This window comes from Misgurnus anguillicaudatus, unplaced genomic scaffold, assembly GCF_027580225.2.
Source record: "Misgurnus anguillicaudatus unplaced genomic scaffold, ASM2758022v2 HiC_scaffold_32, whole genome shotgun sequence".
NCBI lineage: Eukaryota > Metazoa > Chordata > Actinopteri > Cypriniformes > Cobitidae > Misgurnus > Misgurnus anguillicaudatus.
Window position 1 is genome coordinate 2,988,105 of NW_027395282.1, and position 19,947 is coordinate 3,008,051.

Consider the following 19,947-nt stretch of genomic DNA (forward strand, 5'->3'; position numbering starts at 1 on the left):
TTGAACGTCCAGTCGGATGGTTTTGAAACGTGAGTCTGGCAACCCTGGCTTTGCTTGCGCAGACTTTCGGTTCGTATTCTATATAATGTACATGTAAACAGTATTTAAATCAGATTGCAATGTTTAGGGTGCATGCAAACTGTATCGTCGTGAGTGAGTGATCTTTATTGACATAATATATATTGTACAAAGAATGAATAAATAAATAAATACATAAAATGACTACTGTCTACTACTCAGCCAGTGCTTTAGGGTTGACTTAAAATGATTAGTATTGTCTGTTAACTTTAAGGCTGCTGGTAACACATTCCATATGACTGCTGCTGAATACATAAAAGATCACTTGCCCTTACAACTTTTAAATCTGCATAAAACAAATCAGTGGTACTACCCCTTGTTGAATAGCTGTGTACAGCATTAACCTTAGAAAAATAGTTACAAATATATATAGGTATTTGATTTTTAACTATTCTATGTACCATACACATTTTTATATATGTTACTCTTTCTTCTAGTTTAAGCCACTTAAGGCTACTAAAATGAGCTGGGTTGAGGTGTGTGTGCGGGTGTAGTTTTAAAATAAGCCTCACTTATTTGTTTTGTGATGTCTGCAACTTCTGTTTGAAAATTTTAGGAATGGTTGTATACCATGAAGTGCAGGCATAATCAAAACACACATTTATAACGATTTCAATCCTATTAAATTTAGTCGGATTGACAAATTTTGTGCATGTAAACATAGCCGTTGTGAAAAAAAATATCTAGAACTAGCTTGCAACCTCCCCAGAAAAGTTATCAGTAAATGGTCAGTTAGATAAACTTTTAGGAAAATTTTAATTGTCAACTTCAGCTTAATTGTAAAACTAAACATTATAAAAGCTGTTTTAATTTTACCTTAGTAACTCTTAACAAAAGTCTAGATGGTGGATGATCACGAGATGGTGCCTGCAGGGTCAGGGGAAAATCTGCCCCGACAAAACGTTGCACAACGTTTATTAAACTGAAACGGTGATGCGTTGAACGCCCTGTTGTGATGACGCAAGAGTTGCAACTACGGTAGCTGAGAGGCCATTCTTTGTGTTCTTTTTAAAATGTTTCTGAAGCCTGATGAAATCATTATAAATGTGTGTTTAATACTGTAAAATACCCTCGATGTTACAGTCACTGACCTTACCGTCCAGAATGAAAGACAACATTCCAACTTGAACCCATTGAGCGAGCTGTCTCTTTACTACCGCGTGATTTTATACATCTTGCCGCTGATTGGGCCGACATTTCTGACACACACCAAACAAGAGAAAACGCATCTAAAACCTGTTGCACACTGTTTCCAGGAAACATGTGGTTCAACCCGGAAACCTTAGCAAAATGTTGCGCACCTGTGTGAGCTTGAACGTGCCCCTGGGTATCTCCCATCCATTCCATATCCGTTTTAAAAACAAAAAAGGAAAACGATCAACCAGTTGTATTTTCATTTATCGTTTCCATTTATAAAATGAAAAAAGAAAACTAGGAATTGGCTACATTTTTCTATTTTGTTTCTCAGTTCTTACTGAGAAAAGTCTTTAGGCACGTTCACATTATAACTATCTACATTTACTATAACTTTATGCTAATTCTCTCATGCATGCGGTACTCACGCAATCACTTACTTCAATGCCATATTACATATTTCCTGTAATAAAAACTTTTGCAATAGTTTAAATGTCATTGAATGTGTAAATATGCTGTTCTTGTTGCATTTACACAGCGGGTAACAGCAGATGTCCTAAATGCTACACTTCGCGTAACTCTAAACAGTGAATCTAATTTGTGTATATAATATCTTATCTTTTGGCGTAGTCAATGTAATAGAATAAAATATAAATTTCACAGCAACTGCATCATCACTGTGTACCTGGTAATTTTATGTAATGGATCTCAGCTTCTCCATACGTGTCATCTGTCATTCAAATGCTCATGCACTTGAAGTAATAGATTTGATTTGCGAGTACCAGGAAGAAAAACTAAATGATTTAACTTTCTAACTTTAACTTTAAAGATCTGAAAGTCCCAGAGCTAGAGATCATTTTTGAGTAAGACTAGGTTTCACACACAGGTCTACATAACTAATGAGAACTACAAGCTGCATAAAAATATTTCATCTACTTTACCAACATAATAAGTATATTACACAGGAGAAAAATGCAAAGGAAATAAAAAGTATACAACTTTATAAATTTGTTTTGGAAGAGTTTTGTTTTGACACAGAAGAGGTAACAGTAGATGGTGGATGCTGAGAGTTTTTAGCAGCTATAGTGTCATAGAAAGAGGAGCTGGAAGGCAGGTGAAGTCCTGCACACCCTTCAAACAGAAGGGGATAGAGTGACCTCTGCTGGTTCAGCTTCCACATAGCAAGAAGGGCTATAAATATGTTACAAAACTAAAATGTGAATTAAATAATAGAAACTTATAAATAAATACTCTACCTGCTATCCTAAGCTACATATAAAATGAGTGCACTTGTCTTAATCTGAAGTTACAGGTCACCAATGCTCTTACAAATGTTTAATTCTCCCTAACAGCCAGAGTTGTTATTTTATTAGTTTTAATTTTTTATTCAGTTAACTAAAGTGTTTTTTTCACACCCAGTGCTACTTTACTTTTTATTTTGTGTCAGTCGTGCCTCAAGATTATATGGAAAATGAAATCTCAAATCATCAATTTAATTTTATTTTTCAATTTGGCCAATGCTTTATCACATTAAAAATGAAATCATTTAATATAATGTTTTAATTTTTATTTTATCATTTAATTTTCAAATTTGGGACATATTTTGCGATTTTATTTTTATTTTATCATTTAATTAATTAATTTTAAAAAGTCCAAAAATACCTTCCATACAATATGAATAGACATTTGATTAAAAAAATTATCTGCAAAATCTGATATTTATAATAAAGAACCGTGGAGGTTTGTATAATAGCAACCTAAGCGCCCTCAAGCAGTCATTTTAAGAACATCGCCTGGCGCGTGCAGCCTTCGGTGGTTTAAAGGCGGAGTGCACAATGTTTGAAAAACGCTTTGGAAAAGGAGACGGGCTGACTACCAAAACACACTTATAGCCAATCAGCAGTAAGGAGCGTGTCTACTAACTGACATCCTTGCCGGGTTGTGTATGTGTGGGGCGGGTCTTTTAAAAGAAGGTCCAGATTCTATTGGGGTAGGGGCGTGTTTGTTTAGGTGATTTCAAATATCAACATTGGCTTTCAAACATTGTGCACTCCGCGTTTAATGGTCCCGTACACACTGCATATTAATTCGGTTGTCACTTCACCTTTTAATGCTTAATCCTGTTCTGTACACACACAGTTCAGTACCGGACTCACAACCGCATTCTACAACCGAATTAACTCCTGCAAAATGCAGGTATTGACAACTCTGCACAGTGTGTACATAACCGAACTGAACAACTAATCAAGTGTTTAAACATTCATCATAAAAAGGACAGGTCTCTCTTCTGAAAAAATAAATGCTAAGAAGAGGAAAAAGTCTTCTGCCTGCGCGGTTCAGAAAATGAGGCACAAGCGTTTGCTGACTAGTGTTGCCAGATCTTGCACTAAAAAAAACAGCGAACAAGAAAAATCCAATAATAAACCGAAATAAATCTAAATGCTTTACCTCAAAGATCAAACTATTTGGACCGGCACCCTCACACTTTATTAACACCAAAAACTTGATCGCTTCATGAGCCAAAATCCATAAACGGTTAAGCAGCAAAATGGTATTTTCGTACAAAAAAGACGTGGACCTCTCAACACTGCAAGACGGCACGCTCCGCGCTGTGAAGCAGCCTCACAAAAGCGTAAAAATACACAACGCCAAAACAGAGGTTTATTGCAAAACACAATGCTGTTATTATTTTGGTCAAAGCTGTGAGTGATAAGCACGCGAGGCGGCAGAACGTTGCTATGGTTATTTCTGTGTCAATCATCACATTTTCGGGAGTGAGTCTTGTTCCGTACAGACATGAAACGAACATTTAGGGGATTCACTCCCGCATTTTAATGCGGTTGTCACTCCCGAAAGTTTGCAGTGTGTACGAGACCAATTTTCCCTTTTAATAAATTAATGATTTAATGTACTGTTCACTGCATATGCATTTTCCGTTTTTAAATGTGTTATGAATTAAATTGTGTTGTATTAAGAAGTAAAAAATATGTCCTAAAATGAACTAACCTGGATTTTTTTCTTGCAATGGGTAAGATATTAAAGGGATAGTTCACAATAAAATTACAATTTTGTCATTATTTTCTTATCCGTATGTTGTTCTAAATCTGTATAAATTATTTTTTTCTGATTAACACAAAAGAAAATATTTTGATAAATGATGTTAAGCACACAACTGATTGATTGACTTCCATAGTAAGAAAAAAGGGGTAACCTTCTAATCTCTCTGATGAAGCCAATACAGGAGTGATTTAAAATGCAATTCATCAACCGGACGCAATTCCCATAAACCACAATGTTAAAATGCCCATCTTTAGAGCAGAAAAAATGTTTTTAAAAAAATGTTTTAAAAAATAGTTTTTGCCCTGACAACTGTGAGGGGGTGAGTTTTTTGTAACTCATCTGTTTAAATTATATTAAACCTTAAAGTGCTGCATAATTAAGGGCGTGGTCACTTGAGTGACGGGTGAACAGTCACTGCCGTCACAAGAGTTGAGTTAGGTGGGCGTGGTTTCAGCAACCAGCCAGCTTAACTTCAACCACGTCCCGCCTCTTTACCCATTTTCGCTGCAAGTGACGGCAGGCACTGCATACTATTGGCTTCAAAAATGCTCCTATGGGTGATGTCATGGACGTCCACCTTTTTTACTATGTTTTACTTGTATATGTTATGATAGAGAAATGAAGACAATCACTAAACTACTTACATGAATTTCCTGCATGTATTCTGTTGAACACAAAATGAAGATATTTCACATAGTAGAAACAACAAATATGAAAGTCATTGAATACTGTCAGTGTCAACTGAGGAAATGACAGAGTTTCATCTTTGGGTGAACTGTCCCTTTAAAACAGTTACTGATCAATTAGAATTGTATGTTATTTTTATTTTAATAAATCTTTATTTAACTAAGAAGTCCCCTTTTCCTTTTGAGGGAGACTTGGATGAAAAAGACACACAATTACATAGACAAAATAAAAATAAAACAAATTCATAACAAAATTAAGGTTCATTAATATAAAGGACTTTAAATATTATTTTTAAATACTGAAATATCATGTACATTATTTATACAAAACCCCAGCCTAAAAATAGCAATAACACACACAGATAAACATCTTTATAAGCTTAAATTTTTTAATAAGTGCTTTAATTCTCCTATGATAATAAAATGATCAAATGTAAAATGTAAACTGAACAAATGCTTTCATAACTGCAAGTTTAAGGCACAGCCCTGTAAAAAATCCTAACATAACTAAAAAAAACATGTATTTGAGCATTATATTATTTACACTGAGCTTGTCATTAAAAGGGACGTTTCACAACACTTTGTTAAGATGTCAAATAAATCTTTGGTGTCACCAGAGTATATATCTGAAGTTTTGACTGTTGCTAGGTGATGATGTCATAAAGAGAGTTGTGACATCACTCCAGTAGTTCTGATGGACAGACAGCTGATCTACTCACAGACCTTCAACATCTAACAATGAGAAACACACAGAAAGAGATAATGTTATAAAATCTGACCATTAGTTTATTTAACATACAGATATACAGATTTTCTCACCTCTATTTGTTTGTCATCAGTTTTGTTTTTAGATGAGTTCAATTTATTCAGGCGGATGAAAAACCTGTAGGATCAAAATTCACAATCTTACAATCTGAATTCATATCAGAATATTCACTGTATGTTATGCAGTTTTGAGTTTTACTTGATATTTTTACTTACCAGATCCATACAGCTCCTATAATGAGAAACTGAGGCAGAAACACCAACAGAGAGACAAACACTGAACTGTACATTTCTTCATTGTTTCTGTCAGTTGTTTCGTTGCTTTTGTCCATTGAATCTGAAGAAAGAAAAATCCAAGAAAATTCAGAACACTACTTTATTCTTTATCTTAAATTTCAAAGACTCGTGATGTTAAAATTAATACAGTAAATCTATCAGACAGATCACCAAAAGAGCAGCGAGCTTTAACCTGTGACCTACAAACTGGCACAGAGGCAAATGTCTGAACTCTTTTTTATAAACTGAAAATAATAATGACACAAATGTTTGTTTCTTTCATTATGAGATATACTGAAGTCGTTGACATAAAGGGCCCTATCTTGCACCGAGCGCAATTGACTTTGTCAGTGACGCATGTATCATTTCGTATTTTGCACCGGCGCACAGCGGGTTTTTCCCTCCACAGACGCACGTCGGCAAACTAGGGAATGAACTTGCGCTCCCTGGGCGGTTCAGCGCAAAAAAGGAGGTGAGGTGTGTTCCGGCGCAAACCATCCCTGATGCTATTTTGCAGTTTCAAAAAACAATTGCGCTACTAACCAAAAAAAAAACTAGTCTAAAGTCAGTGGCGCGTTGCGCGTGGTTCATTATGCTATTTTAAGGGCGCATGCTTGACCATAATGTATAGCGTGCACAACGCGCACACACTTTGCCTATCTAATCTACACAGATGCAACAGTTATTTTTGCAAATCATAAATTGTTACAATAAAAAATATTAACACATGAGATAAGGGAAATCATTGTGGGGAGCATTGTGGTGATAGTTTTTATTTATTTTGTGTGGCAGCGTAAACAATTATCATGCAAATAACGATTAAAATATTTTCATAAGTTTGTTGTGTGGCTGTATTACATTTATTTTATCTAAATAATAATTCAAATGTTTTCATAAGAAACCTTCATGTATATGAACTTGATTTGTAAGTGTACTTTGGGGTTGGACCTTGCTTGTGTTTCTTGGGTCCGATTTCAAAGCCCCCAAACCCTTTCAGCGGTGAGGGTGGACGCAGGGTGTCGCTTCGAGGCTGGCTCGAAGCGACATCAGGGGGGCGCGCAAGCCCCCGGGGAAAATACTTTTTCAGTCACTTAAAGACATTACACCCCAATCACACTGATAAGCCGCTTGATTTTTTTATTATTATTTATTGATTATATTTAATTAAATTTTTCAGTATCAAATGGTCAAAAAATATTAAACTGTAAATAAGGATTGATTTTTTTATTTCAGGCAAATGTATGCATTTTAAGTCATTTCTGTTACAGACTAAAAAACAATGTTAATAAAGTTATTCTTTGTTGTAAGTTGATCGATATTTCTTTTTTTGTTTTCTTTTTGTGTTTTCTCAATGTTAATAAGGATACAATGTTTTGCAGATGTGTAATTTTATAGACAAATTATACTATTTACAGTCACAGTGGAGAGTTGGGGGGGCGCGAAATGTTTACTTCTTCTTGGGGGGGGGGGGGGGGGGCGTGACAGAAAATAATTGAGAAGCACTGCTGTAGCGGATGCCAGCTGATGAGACAATTGCGGCTGTTTCCTCTCACGTCTGTTTAACCTACGCTGATTTGGGCGGGTTTCTCCTATCCCCATACAAAACAACTTCTCTGTCTTTGACTGGTCTTACAAGAACGTGGGTCTCCTCGGCTGTGAACCGCTCCTGGCGTGCGCCTGGTAAATCCGTCATAATAATAACAACCCGCCATGGAACTTGCGCCCTTGCGTTTAAAGGGAATGTTGGATAGCGTTCTGATTGGTTTATTTGACGTTACGCCCAAACCACACCTATGAATAATGAACCTACTTCAGACCAACCCCTTATTGATTTGCGCCTGGCGCAAGACTTATTTCTCCCACCGGGAAAATAGCAACAGCGCCCAAGATCCGCCCACAAAGTCACTTGCGCTTTGCGCTTCGCACTTGCGTTTCAGATCGTTAAAATAGGGCCCAAAAACTATAACTGCTACAATATTAATGATCAGCTATGAGGGCTGCACAATGAGAACTAAAGTAGCTCAGTGATGATGTCATAGCTGTGAATAAACCAATCAGCATCAAGGACTGAAACTATCTCTTATACAGTGGTGTAATGGTCCCTGGAGAAGTGGGTATACTCTTAATTTTACCCCCAATTTTTTTAAAGCGTCCCAGCAATAGATAAATGCCCTTTGTTATGAACAGCATGTAAATAGTCTTGCAAGTAGATCACCACAAAATGGTCTAGTAGTATTTCCACATTGTCACTTAAGTAAGGAGTAAGGATCATTATGAAATTAAAGCCACAAAGGGGTACAGATTTTTCAGAAAATGGGCCTACTGCCTAACAGACTAGGAATAGACAACTAATTATGAATCATGAGTACACTTTTAGTCTGTTCACACATTAAAACTATTCTCTCACCTTGCACATAGTCTGGTCTAGTAGTTTCTCTTGTAAACTATCTTTTGGAACAGCTGATTTGCAACGGATAGTGTAGGCCAGAGTATGCCAACATTATTTAGGGGGACATTTTGCAAATATTACAAGTAGGCATTAATAAAATATATATTAATACTAAAACATAAAATATAAGGAAAGCATGGCGTTTTAAGAGATTAGTTATTAGTTTATTCGTTTTTTAACAAACTTTAATATACGGTACACTTTGTAATGACTGTAAGTCGCTTTGGATAAAAGCCTCAATATTTCCATAAAAATATTAATCTGTATTTAAATACATTTTACAACATATGACACTCTTAACCCAATGCAGGATTTCTAAATTGATGCTTAGCTATATATTTTAGTCAAGGAACCTAATGTCAAGTACTGTAGTTGGTTAGTGCAACACTTATCTAAATATGACGACATAAATAACTGATTTAATGGTTTTAAACAGATTCATTGTCTGTTTTGACATATAGCGATGGACGGGCAAATTGTAATTTCAGCCCTGCTGCGATAAGTTATTAACATAATTTACAAGTTTCTGATATTTACAAGTGTGCTTGGCAATCGAGGGCGCTTGGCAATCGTTAGCTGAGCTGCTGGCTAACAACACTGATGTTGATTACCAGTGTTGGGGAAAGTTACTTTTAAAAGTAATGCATTACAATATTAAGTTACTCCCAAAAAAAGTAACTAATTGCATTACTTAGTTATTTTTCATGGAAAGTAATGCTTACGTTACTTTTAGTTACTTTTGCGTTACTTTTTCTTGGCTAAATCTTGATCTCTTTCAGGCCTTGCAGGTGTTTTTATGACTGAAAAGTTCTGCATTCAGAAATTGCATATTTCATCACAAAAATGTTTAGCTCTGGCCTGCCATCTCAGTTTCTGACTCAAACTGTTTCCACACAGGCACAGAGAGTGCATACGTTAAGTTTAATTCAGTACATATTTTTAATCAAATTAATTAAACTAAAAAAGTACCTTGAGTTACTTTTTTGAAAAAGTAACTCAAATATTAATGTGTACATTTAAAAAGTAATGCGTTACTTTACTCGTTACTTCAGAAAAGTAATATTATTACGTAACTCAAGTTACTTGTAATGCGTTACCCCCAACACTGTTGATTACTATCGTTAGCTTGAACTGTACTCCAAGCTAAAAACAGGGATGTAGCATTGCGAGGTTGTTTGAAAATCTGGAAAGAAAAGTTTCAGTAGTTCGCTTCATCTTTCCTATTATTGATGGCAGGCAGTGAACCAGTGATTGACAGTTCTCTAATCCAATTGCATTGGGCATTGTCAGATTGACGGCAACCTAGCCCAATGGGGTTTAGGCAAAACAGAGTTCAAAGGAATCCGGAGCCTCGGTCCTCGTTATTGCATAAGTAACTTATTTTACTGCGTGTTTTAGGGTATATATTTGCATTTATTCACATCATGCGATTGAAGTGGAAATACGCCGTATACCTGTGTATAACCTGGACTACAGCACAATTTCATCAAAGGTATGATAAGATGTTGTGTTACCTCTTACAGTACATGAATACTCTTGTAGCTCCTCACTGTTGATTGAGTCCAGGTACAGCTTGTTTAATAATGTCAATCCATCTGTTACCTGTTGTCCATTCTTATACCAGATGTAAGTATGTTTGTTATCCAGAAGGCATCTGGTTGAACAGCTTAATATCACTTTTTCTCCATCTATCACAGGGTTTGGGCTGCTTATCACTCGTGTACCTGAGATTTCATAAAACACAGTTCACGTCAAATACTTTTCAAAGTTATACCTGAAATGCTTGATTCAGCTTAATTCAGTTTGATGTGAACAATGGCAAGGTCATGCAGTCAAACACACACATACAGATAAAATATATAATGTGAACACAGCTTAAATTGCTTTAAATAAAAGCATCTGTCAAATGCACGAGTGCAACATAAATATACATTACAACATACAATATTTTTTTGTTTTGAACAATACGCTACCTGTTTTTTCTAAGAACAACTTTGATTAAAGGTATTGCGGAGGATTTTCTTTTTCCGGGTGGATCATCAAGACTATTGGTCCTCCTAGTTGTCAATCAGGAGTGTTGCGCAATTGCATTTTTTAAAAAGTGGAGAAGGCGATTCTTTTCTGAAATTAGAGAAAATCCTCCGCTATACCTTTTGATCAACGTCAAATGTTGATTAGTGTATTTGTTTTAATTCTGAAGACTTCTGTGATGAGTGTCCTCAACATCAACATAAAGTCTTGAGCGACTTTGCAATTTTTCCACAAACCACCCAATTAAACAGGAAGAGACGCCTCATGAAACCAGTTTATAACAGCTTCTTCAGTTTTAACACTGGATTAGACTGGTAAGTGATGGTTTGCTGCTGGCCTGGCTATTTACACTATTTAACAGCAAAATTTGGTCAACCATGCTTGCAAGCTGGTAAACTGCATGGTCTAACTGGTAATGCTGGTTAAGTGAGTTAAGATTCCACAGCAATGAAGCCATTGAGATACAGCAGCATCATATATGCAGTAACCAAACACATCATATTATTTTCAACATGGACAACCTCAAAAACAAGTGTAACATTCACAACATAAACATCATACAGTGTTCAGACGAGATGAAATTTCAGATGATTAGCTCAAATGATTCATAGCATTGGCATTTTAATATCTAAAATGTAATCTACTCATCGTTTAACAAAAGATTACAAAAATTGTAAGGACCCTAAATCTGTAGCATAAATATATTCACAAATCTGATCAGTGAAAGCAGCTTTACAAAGAGTTTATTATGAGCAGTTACCTGTAACAATAAGAAGGACTCCAGAACCAGAAACTTCATCTAATGTGTTAGTGATGATGATGAAGTAATATTTTCCAGTGTCACTCGTGTTGACGTCTTTGATTCTCAGTGTGTTTCCCACAAACTCCACACGACCAGAAAACCGAGGATCCTCACGCATATCAGTGAAATTGCTACGAAGATAGTATTTCCAGTATGTTTTTTCTACTGTATATCCAGTGGGATGTGAGTATGAAGAGTGAATATTTACTGTTGATCCCACTAAAGCACAAACTCTTGTAAAGGTGTAAGTCACACCCCAACAGCTACTGTTAGAAACACCTGAAAGAGTCACAAAATACTGCTGTAACATTCACAATCAATTACAAAAACACTCATACTGTATATGAATCAACAAGAAAATTACAAAGTTTGTTCTTCCATTTTAATTTAAATATTTTATAAATGTCAGACTCACACACAGATGAAGAGGGATCTGAACCAATCTTAAGGCAGGAATAACTGTCAGTGTTTTCACTGGATGACACAAATATGGTTTGGTCAAATGATAAATGTTGTTCATTCTTGTACCAGTAGTAATTATATTCAGATGTTTTTGGGCAGGAGGAATCACAGCTCAGTTTTACTCGCTGTCCTGTAGATTCAGGATTCATCTTTACCTGTAAAACTAAATAATCAAAACCTTACATTAGATGAGAAATGAAAAGAGTTTAACTGGACTGATGAGAATGTAAATGTACCTGAAACTGTTAGATTGACTGTGACTGAGCTGAGATGTTTAACTCCATCCTTCATAATGATCATGAGCTGATATTCTCCACTGTCTCTATCTCTCAGATCATGTATTGTGAGATACAAGTTGTTTTTAGTGATCTCTAGATCCACCCATCCTGAGTAATCTGAATCTAAAGTCAAATCTTCAGGTTCATCTTTGTTTCTCCAGTTTGTTCTCTGTTTCTGACTGAACCAGAACCCAGTTGTGATGTTGATGTTTGAGTAATCGCACCTCACTGTTACCTCATTCCCTCTCACAGCACAAATATTCAGTTCATTACAGGTTACATTAAAGTTATTCAATGTTAAGGACCCTAAAAAATGAAATATTATTGACATTAGTAACACAATATAATGTAGATGTAAGCCTATTTTAGAGATTCAAATGTAAAATCCTGCACTAGAGATCAATGATGTAAATTAATTTGAATAAATCTGAGTTTATTTATGAGTTTTTTTATATCTCACCTATTTTACCTCAAATTAGCTGATGTATTTAATAATGTTAACAAATTCAACTTTATTGTAAAATTTTATCAACTATCTAAACTTATCCCTGCCAATGTTTTATCTTTTCATTTAATTAACTTAAACATTACAGCTAAATTAAATTTCCCATTTGTATAGTTATTTTCTTAAAAGTTAACACTTAATAAAATAACTGAAACAAGATGGTTTTCACTTCAGCAACTTTATTTGTGTGTTAACATTTAAACATATTAACATTTAATTCAATTATAAAATGCAAGAATATTACTTTCATTAAAACAACCAAATACATTTCTTTAGAAATGTGCCATTTAACAGTGAACTGTGACCATATAATAACAGTTTTATAAGAGTTACAGAAGAACTCCATAAGGAACACCAGACAAGTTCGTCATCCAACATTGCTTAGGCCTCTATGGGGCGGTTTCCCAGACAGGGTTTAGATTAATCCAGGGCTAGGCCTTAGTTATTTTAGGACATTTAAGAAGTTTTACAAACATACCTTACAAAAAACAATACTGGTAGGCATCTTGAGACAAAACAATGGCACTGATATATCTTAAAATATGTCAGTACAAGGTGTTTTGAAATTGACAACATGCATTTTAGTCTGGGACTAGGATAAGCTCTTTCCGGGAAACTGCCCCTAAAACAGTAAACTCATTGTCACATTTTCAACAGATACAATCATTATAGTCACCAAAATGTGAATTTGTATGCAGAATAGAAATGCTGTACATGTTGGAATTAAACACAGACATAGCAAAAACAAAGAAAAACTCAATGGCACTCTCTAAAAAAGTAAAAAGCCTTTATTAATACGGCTTGGTCATAATAAACCTAAAAACTCTTACGCGTTGCGGCAAACAAGCCTTCCTTCAGGGAGTAAACACATTTCAACAAACAGGAATTTATAACCTTTGACACCAATCAGAATAACACCATCTGTTAGAAATTAAGGTACAAAGTTGTAGGATAATAAACAGTCCACTAGATGTCCTCCTAGGTCCTTCAAAAAAATCATAATAAACACAAAAAATCTAACTAAATATACAAGCAAGTGTCAAATATAATACTCACAAAAAATAGAATAAATCAATAAATTAAAGAAAGACACTCAGATCAAGCTCTTCATTAAGACCTGGGTATCTAGTAGCCTGTAATTTATCAATCCAAAAACTTTCTCTCTGATTCAGTTGTTTTTGTCTATCCCCTTTTCTTAGTGACAGTGGGATATGATCAATTCCACAGACCTGTAAGGTCGATGGATCACTCTTATGGTGTTCACTATAGTGTCTTGCCATAGGATAGTTTATATTACTTATTCGAATTGCATACTTCAGCCAGTCTGTCTTGTAGACGTCTCTTAGTTCTTCCAATATAAAACACTTTGCACCCTGGGCATTCCAATCTGTTTATACCACGGGTCTGTTAAATGCTGTATTCTTATTGGCTGAGAAATGTTCCGTGGGTATGCATTAATTTCTGATAACTGCACACCTAACTTGTCAAATGTCTTAAAATTGGGCAACAGAGCAATGTTTGTGGTAACCGTGGTATAAAAGGAATAATTGACCCCGGTCCTTTGAATTATTTGAAAATAATGCATACCCACGGTGTAACGGCACTCCGCTTTGCATCGTGCCGCATTGCACCTTGGGTGTGCATTATTTTCTTATAATTCAATGGCCCGTCGTCAATTATTCCTTACATATAACAAAGACAGTTTTACAGCTTATAAAGTGGTTAATTTTGTATTGTTTATGGGATACTACATCATCAAAGGTTTTAGTCTGTACAACATTAGTGCAATGATTGCAATGGTGACATTTATAAGAAGCTTTGGGTTTAGATTTCAACCACATTTGTGAACATTCTGGTTTCAAATAGCTCCGGACCAATTTGTCTCGAATTGTCGGACATCTCCTAAAATTGACCAAAGGTGGTTCTGGAAACAATTGGCCAAGCGTGACATCACTTTGAATGGTACCCCAATTCTTCCTTATCATGCTCTTCATTTGTTCTGCCTCTGTGCTGTACGTTGTAACAAAAATAGGTCTATCTTTTTTAGGTTCAGGTGGGTCTCTTAATAAAAGTGATTCTCTATTTAGAGATTTGGCCCTATTCAATGCTTTTAGGAGGATTATGTCTTTGTAACCCCATTCCTTAAAGCGAGATTTCTTTTGGTTTATCCTCAAACAAATTATCCAAATCACAAATTCTCCTTATTCTCTGGAATTGTCCGTAGGGGACATTATCCTTCAAAAACTTAGGGTGAAAACTTTTAGCATGTAGAATGGTGTTTCTATCAGTACGTTTTTGAAATACTGTCATATGTAGGGCACCATCCTCATCTTTGGAGATAGTAATATCAAGAAAATGAATACTATCTTGACAATATTCCAGAGATAGTTTAATATTGGGGTTAATAATATTGGGGTATAATATGTTCCTCTGGAATTCCAAATAAAGTGTTACGTGTTCCTCTCCTTTGTACAACGCACATCTAATGTCTCTATTATCAGCAACAATTGCAACCATTTCAAGCTCAAAATAACATGCTTTTTTTCGGCATTAAATATTGGCTCAAATACGAGTAATATCACACGCGGGGAAAAAAGTAAGTCGCATTGCGTGAATCGTTTAAACAATATCCTCGCATAAATTTTGCGTCTGAAAGCGAAACTTCTAGAAATGCGTATGCAAAAATAACTAGACGATACCTTTTTAAAGTTAATTATCAACCGTGCATTTTTAGTAAATCCCTTTAGTAAAAGTGTCTTCTGTCTGTTTTTTCTTCTTGTGCTCATCCTTCTTTATTCTGGTCTTCATGTGCTCTGCTTTTGGGTTCTGTTCATTTTCTATGATTTTCTTTTTTACTTAAGCTCTGGGATTCAGGCCATTAGGCCTAGATTTCAGTTCTCAATGGATATGTTTATATGCACTAAATTTTGTCAATCCGACTGAATTTGATACGTTTAAAGGTTACAACAATACAGTTTACATGCATGCCCAAAAGCATCCCAATGATTATTCACAGCCCAAATACCAATAACTAATAAACAAAATCCTTTCATCTTTAACCCACATGAAAAAACAACCCGTGGAGACAGTTTAAACAGTAGCCGAAAAAAAGCAAAAGACTTGGAAACCCCACCCAGCGCACACCATCTCTGTCGAGTTCACACTTTATCTCTGTATAAATGTATAAAGCTGAGTTGGAGAAATTTGTTTTTAAGATGTTTTCATATAGGCAATAAAAATACAATTTTCAAAAGGCTTTTTGTCCTAATGTTATGAAAGTATTCATGAATGCTGCAGAATGTACAGCACGTGACTTCATAAAATACATGGCCATTACCTTACTATTGCATGTTTCTGTGATGAGAATTATGTGAGATGTAAATAAGAGTTAAATATAAGACGTGAACTTGAGCACAAATGTTCTGCACATGTGAACAATGTATTTTTGCATCCGATTGAGAAATATATATTTATATTCTTACAATGCTTTCCAACATATTTTGCTATTATTATTTCCATCGCTGGTATAAGTTGCAGAATGGTGATAATTGACAAGAAATACTTGCTGTTAACATTTCTCAGTCATTTCAGCATTCATACAGACTGAACCGCTGTAGTGAATCCACCCTTACAAACACAAAGCAGTAAATTACATGTAAAGCGTCTGTAGGAAGACAACTTTGTGGTTACATTCTGGGCTCTCCAGCTTGTCTTTACTTAAACTGTCAGAAAAAATTTTTCCTAATATGAACTATTTACATACCTCAGATGTATTAATATGTACCTTTGAGATACTTATACACTCTAAAAATGGCTGGGTTATTTTTTAACCCAAAATGCTGGGTTGAGTCTGTTGGGTTGTTTTGCTGGGTTATTTTTTTACATTTTAAACACTTTTTGGGTAGTTTCAGTTTTCTAGGTGTTGGGTTAAAACTGCTGGGTTATTATGTTGGGTTGTTTGAAGAGGCTCACGTGCTTCGCGCCCTTGATGTTTGAATGTGCTCAGCAATGGTCGTCGTGAAAGGACAGAGTCACTGAAGCAGTTGTTTCAAGGTAAGTTTATATGCTTTTGTGAACATTTCATGAATATAAACAAGATTATAACATTTTGCGAGACAGCAACGTGTTAATTTATACTGACTAAGACGACGGGTGTAATTTAGAGGAATGACAACTGTTACCTCAGATCGCCATTTACACAAATTGACTTGAATAATCGTTCTAAGATGTTTGATATGGCATATTCATAAAATTAATAAAACAGATGTTACAAAATCCCCATCACACGGTTGATTACGTTAACTCATGACAATTTCTGTAAGCCTTTAACAAAGCGAGTCAAAACCGGTACAGAGTGGACCTCCGCAACCCACTTCGGCTTTTTGTGTCACACACGCGCATAGTTTTCCCTTTCCCAGCTTAACAAGCGATAGCGACGCTGTTAAATTAAATTTAGCGACAAACGAATTGCTTTCTTGTCATTCGATATGTAAAGACAGACCGCAAAGGGCGAGGCGCGAGCAGAAGCACATGTTAACTTTACCGGCGGCGCCGCGGGGGAGGATCACGGAGCCGTCGTCTACGCTGTCACTGAGGCAAAGACAAGAAGCACATTCACTTCACAGTCGGTACGGCAGGTAACGCGTCGATAAATTAAAACGAAACAGCGTTTCCAAGAACCGGTGTCTTATATGTATGCTTGTTCCTCTCTTTTAAAATGAAACAATAATTGAAGTGTTTGAATATGAACTTGAAAACATAAACGTATTTGTCACCAAGACGGAGGCTGCGTGGAAGTGACTATCTGTTAACAAACATGTATATGTGTACTGTTATATGAAATTAGAAGTGTTATTGAGTCGTATTTAGTTACTATTTTATATTCATTTCATAATATTTTTGGGTTGTCTCCTGTGATTTCAAATGTATATTGACCAACACTCTGATCTGTGGCTGATACTGTATCAGAGATGTGATGTTTTTAGCAGAGATCAGATGTGATGTTGTTTTCCAATTCTTATTTTTTAGAGTGTGCAGAGTTTTTATGTCCATCCATTGATGAGGCTAGCAAGACCTTCAAACAACTTCAGCCAGTAAGTATAACATTTAATAATTCCTATTTAAAATATATTTAGAATGTCCTAATTATCTGCTAAATTTTAGTTCTGCAGTACTTTATTCTTTATAGTCAGATCAGATCATCATATTTGTCAGTCTGTGTGGTTTGCAGCCTTTGTTGTTGGCACAACAGTTAAAGGAGTGTAACACCAAAGTCTTAAGCAAACTGTAAACAGGCTATTGCATTTTTGGAAAAAAAATCTCACACGTGGTGGTAATGCGGCCAGGGATGCAAATTAAACCCTTATAATTTTTATAAAATATATAATTCACTTGGCCCACATGGTTTTCTGAATACTTCAATCTGATCATTCAGTTCAGACCACTAAAAGTGTTTTCCTCTTTTGTAGATTGCAACAAATGTGGTGGAATTTCTTCTCTGGACAGAATCCTCGAAACCCTTTCCTTTCGTCCTGGCCATGGGAACCATGCAGCAGATCTCTCAATCTTTTTTCTCAATCAGTCTCTCTGAATACGGAAGTGACTTAAACTGCAATTCGGCCAAGATGGCGACGGCACGCATCGCCTCCTTTAAGCTTCAAAAATGCTCTTCACAAACCAATGGGTGACGTCACGGACACTACTTGCATATTTTTTACAGTCTCTGGTTTAAAGGCATTTTAAGTGCTTAAAAAAATAAATACCCCAGGCAATGTGCTTCTATGGGAATTCCTGTAGTCTGTCATTTTTCAAATGGATGAATCCTCTCCAGTTCGTTTCCTTTGTACATCTTTGTTTGCGACGAGTAACTTTAATAAATGAAGTATTTTTAGTCAAATACATTCCATTCTGTGAAACTTAAAACATTTGTTCTTTAAAAAAACTTTACACATCTATGAATGATTTTACTTTTAATTTAACAATTACATTGTTTCTTTTTTACACTGCTGTAGTTTTGTTTATGTACATTTCAGTATTTCATATATATACTGTAAAATTACAAATTCTGTCTTAAATTCAAACGAATTGATTCAACCTGTTACATTGTTACTTCAATGTGCATAATTTATGATATTTTATAAATATATTTATACTTGGGTCAGTAAGCAGTCCTTTAAATGATTTTACAACTTACAACTGTAAAAATGTAAGAGTTTGTAGTTATTTTGCAGTCAAATAAACATTTATTTGCTGTTAACAATGGTCTTGATTTACAATAAAGCACATGATAAAAATAACCCAGCAAAAATAACCCAAAACCCAGAATATTAATCCCATAAATGGTTAAAATGACTACATGTTGGGTTTTCTCAACAACCCAACCTGCTGGGTTAAAATGTGTTACCCAACGTGTTGGGTTACTTTAACCCAGCATGTGTTCTGTCCAATATTTACCCAGCGCTGGGTTGCCAATTGGGTTGTTTTTAACCCAACCATTTTTAGAGTGTATGCACTGTTTAGGTAAAAATAAAGTTTGAAAGGGCACTGCCCCGGTGACAGCTTCTACATTTCCTTGTTTGAATAATTAAGGTTTGTACTGACTCTTGTCTTATATCACTGTCTTAATGCAGTAAACAACACTGATGCTTTTCCCAAATGTCTAACAAGCACAAAACTGTCATCTACTCAAAAGTGTTCATACCTTGAATGTGTAACAGCAGGATCAATGATGAGAGTCTGAAGTTCATGATGTAGTTTTGTAGAAAGTCACATAAGACCCAAAACTCTTTTCTTAAAAAAATAAAACATCATTGTGATGCTCAATTCATCAGACAGTTATTACAGTAAAATAAAACACAACTTTTCGTAACATTTCAAAGATTCAATACATATACATGTGAATACATACGTTCTTGTGGAGATCTTTGACTTCAACCAGTTTGTAAAGTTGTGTCAATATCTGAAGTTGTGGGAGATCATTTAATGATCTGATTATCATACTCAAGCGGATGTTAAAGAAAGACTCTCCTTCACTTTTAAACACTTTTCATAGCATAAGAAGAAAGAAAGTATTTCATAACATGCTTAAATTTTACATAATCAGACAACTATTCTTATCTTTACGTGTAGCTGTTATTTGTTGGAGAGTCCTGTAAACAGTGACGTGTTTACCATTTTGGGGGCCCTAAAGAAAGTCCAAGAAACTGGAGCCCCACATGCCCCAACATTGCCTGAAGGGTTTCATTTGAATTGCACGACAGTAATAATGAGTATATAGAATTAAGTTAGACATATAAAAACAAATTTATTTTATTTTGAACTGCTTAACATAACACACATTTTTTTTTACATTCAGACTGATCTAACAAACTGAAGTAACAAACACAGACGTTGTAAGTTGGTTATTGGCTGGATTTGTAATG

At 35.3% G+C, this 19,947-nt stretch overlaps 1 protein-coding gene and 1 long non-coding RNA gene across 7 annotated transcripts in view; one reads left to right on the top strand and one right to left on the bottom strand.

Moving 5' to 3' along the window:
- The window catches only part of LOC129454190 (sialoadhesin), a 238,850-nt gene that overhangs the window by 207,181 nt on the left and 11,722 nt on the right, over positions 1 to 19,947 (bottom strand). Inside the window, exon 1 of one of the 4 annotated variants that reach the window (XM_073865594.1) lies at positions 895 to 1,022. The exons of 2 other annotated variants lie outside the window; for them this stretch is intronic. The gene's annotated coding sequence lies outside the window, so the exon portion shown is untranslated. Of the gene's footprint in view, positions 1 to 894; positions 1,023 to 19,947 lie in introns of those variants that run through there. One more of the 4 variants, XM_073865592.1, reaches the window with a different exon arrangement.
- LOC129451144 (uncharacterized) lies at positions 16,326 to 18,779 on the top strand. 3 transcript variants are annotated; one of them, XR_012368595.1, is made up of 3 exons: positions 16,326 to 17,163; positions 17,555 to 17,619; positions 17,995 to 18,779. It is a non-coding gene; the product is annotated as an uncharacterized lncRNA (long non-coding RNA). The 3 variants fall into 3 exon arrangements; XR_012368594.1 differs by having other exon boundaries at positions 16,326 to 17,154; XR_012368596.1 differs by having other exon boundaries at positions 16,326 to 16,579; positions 17,995 to 18,776.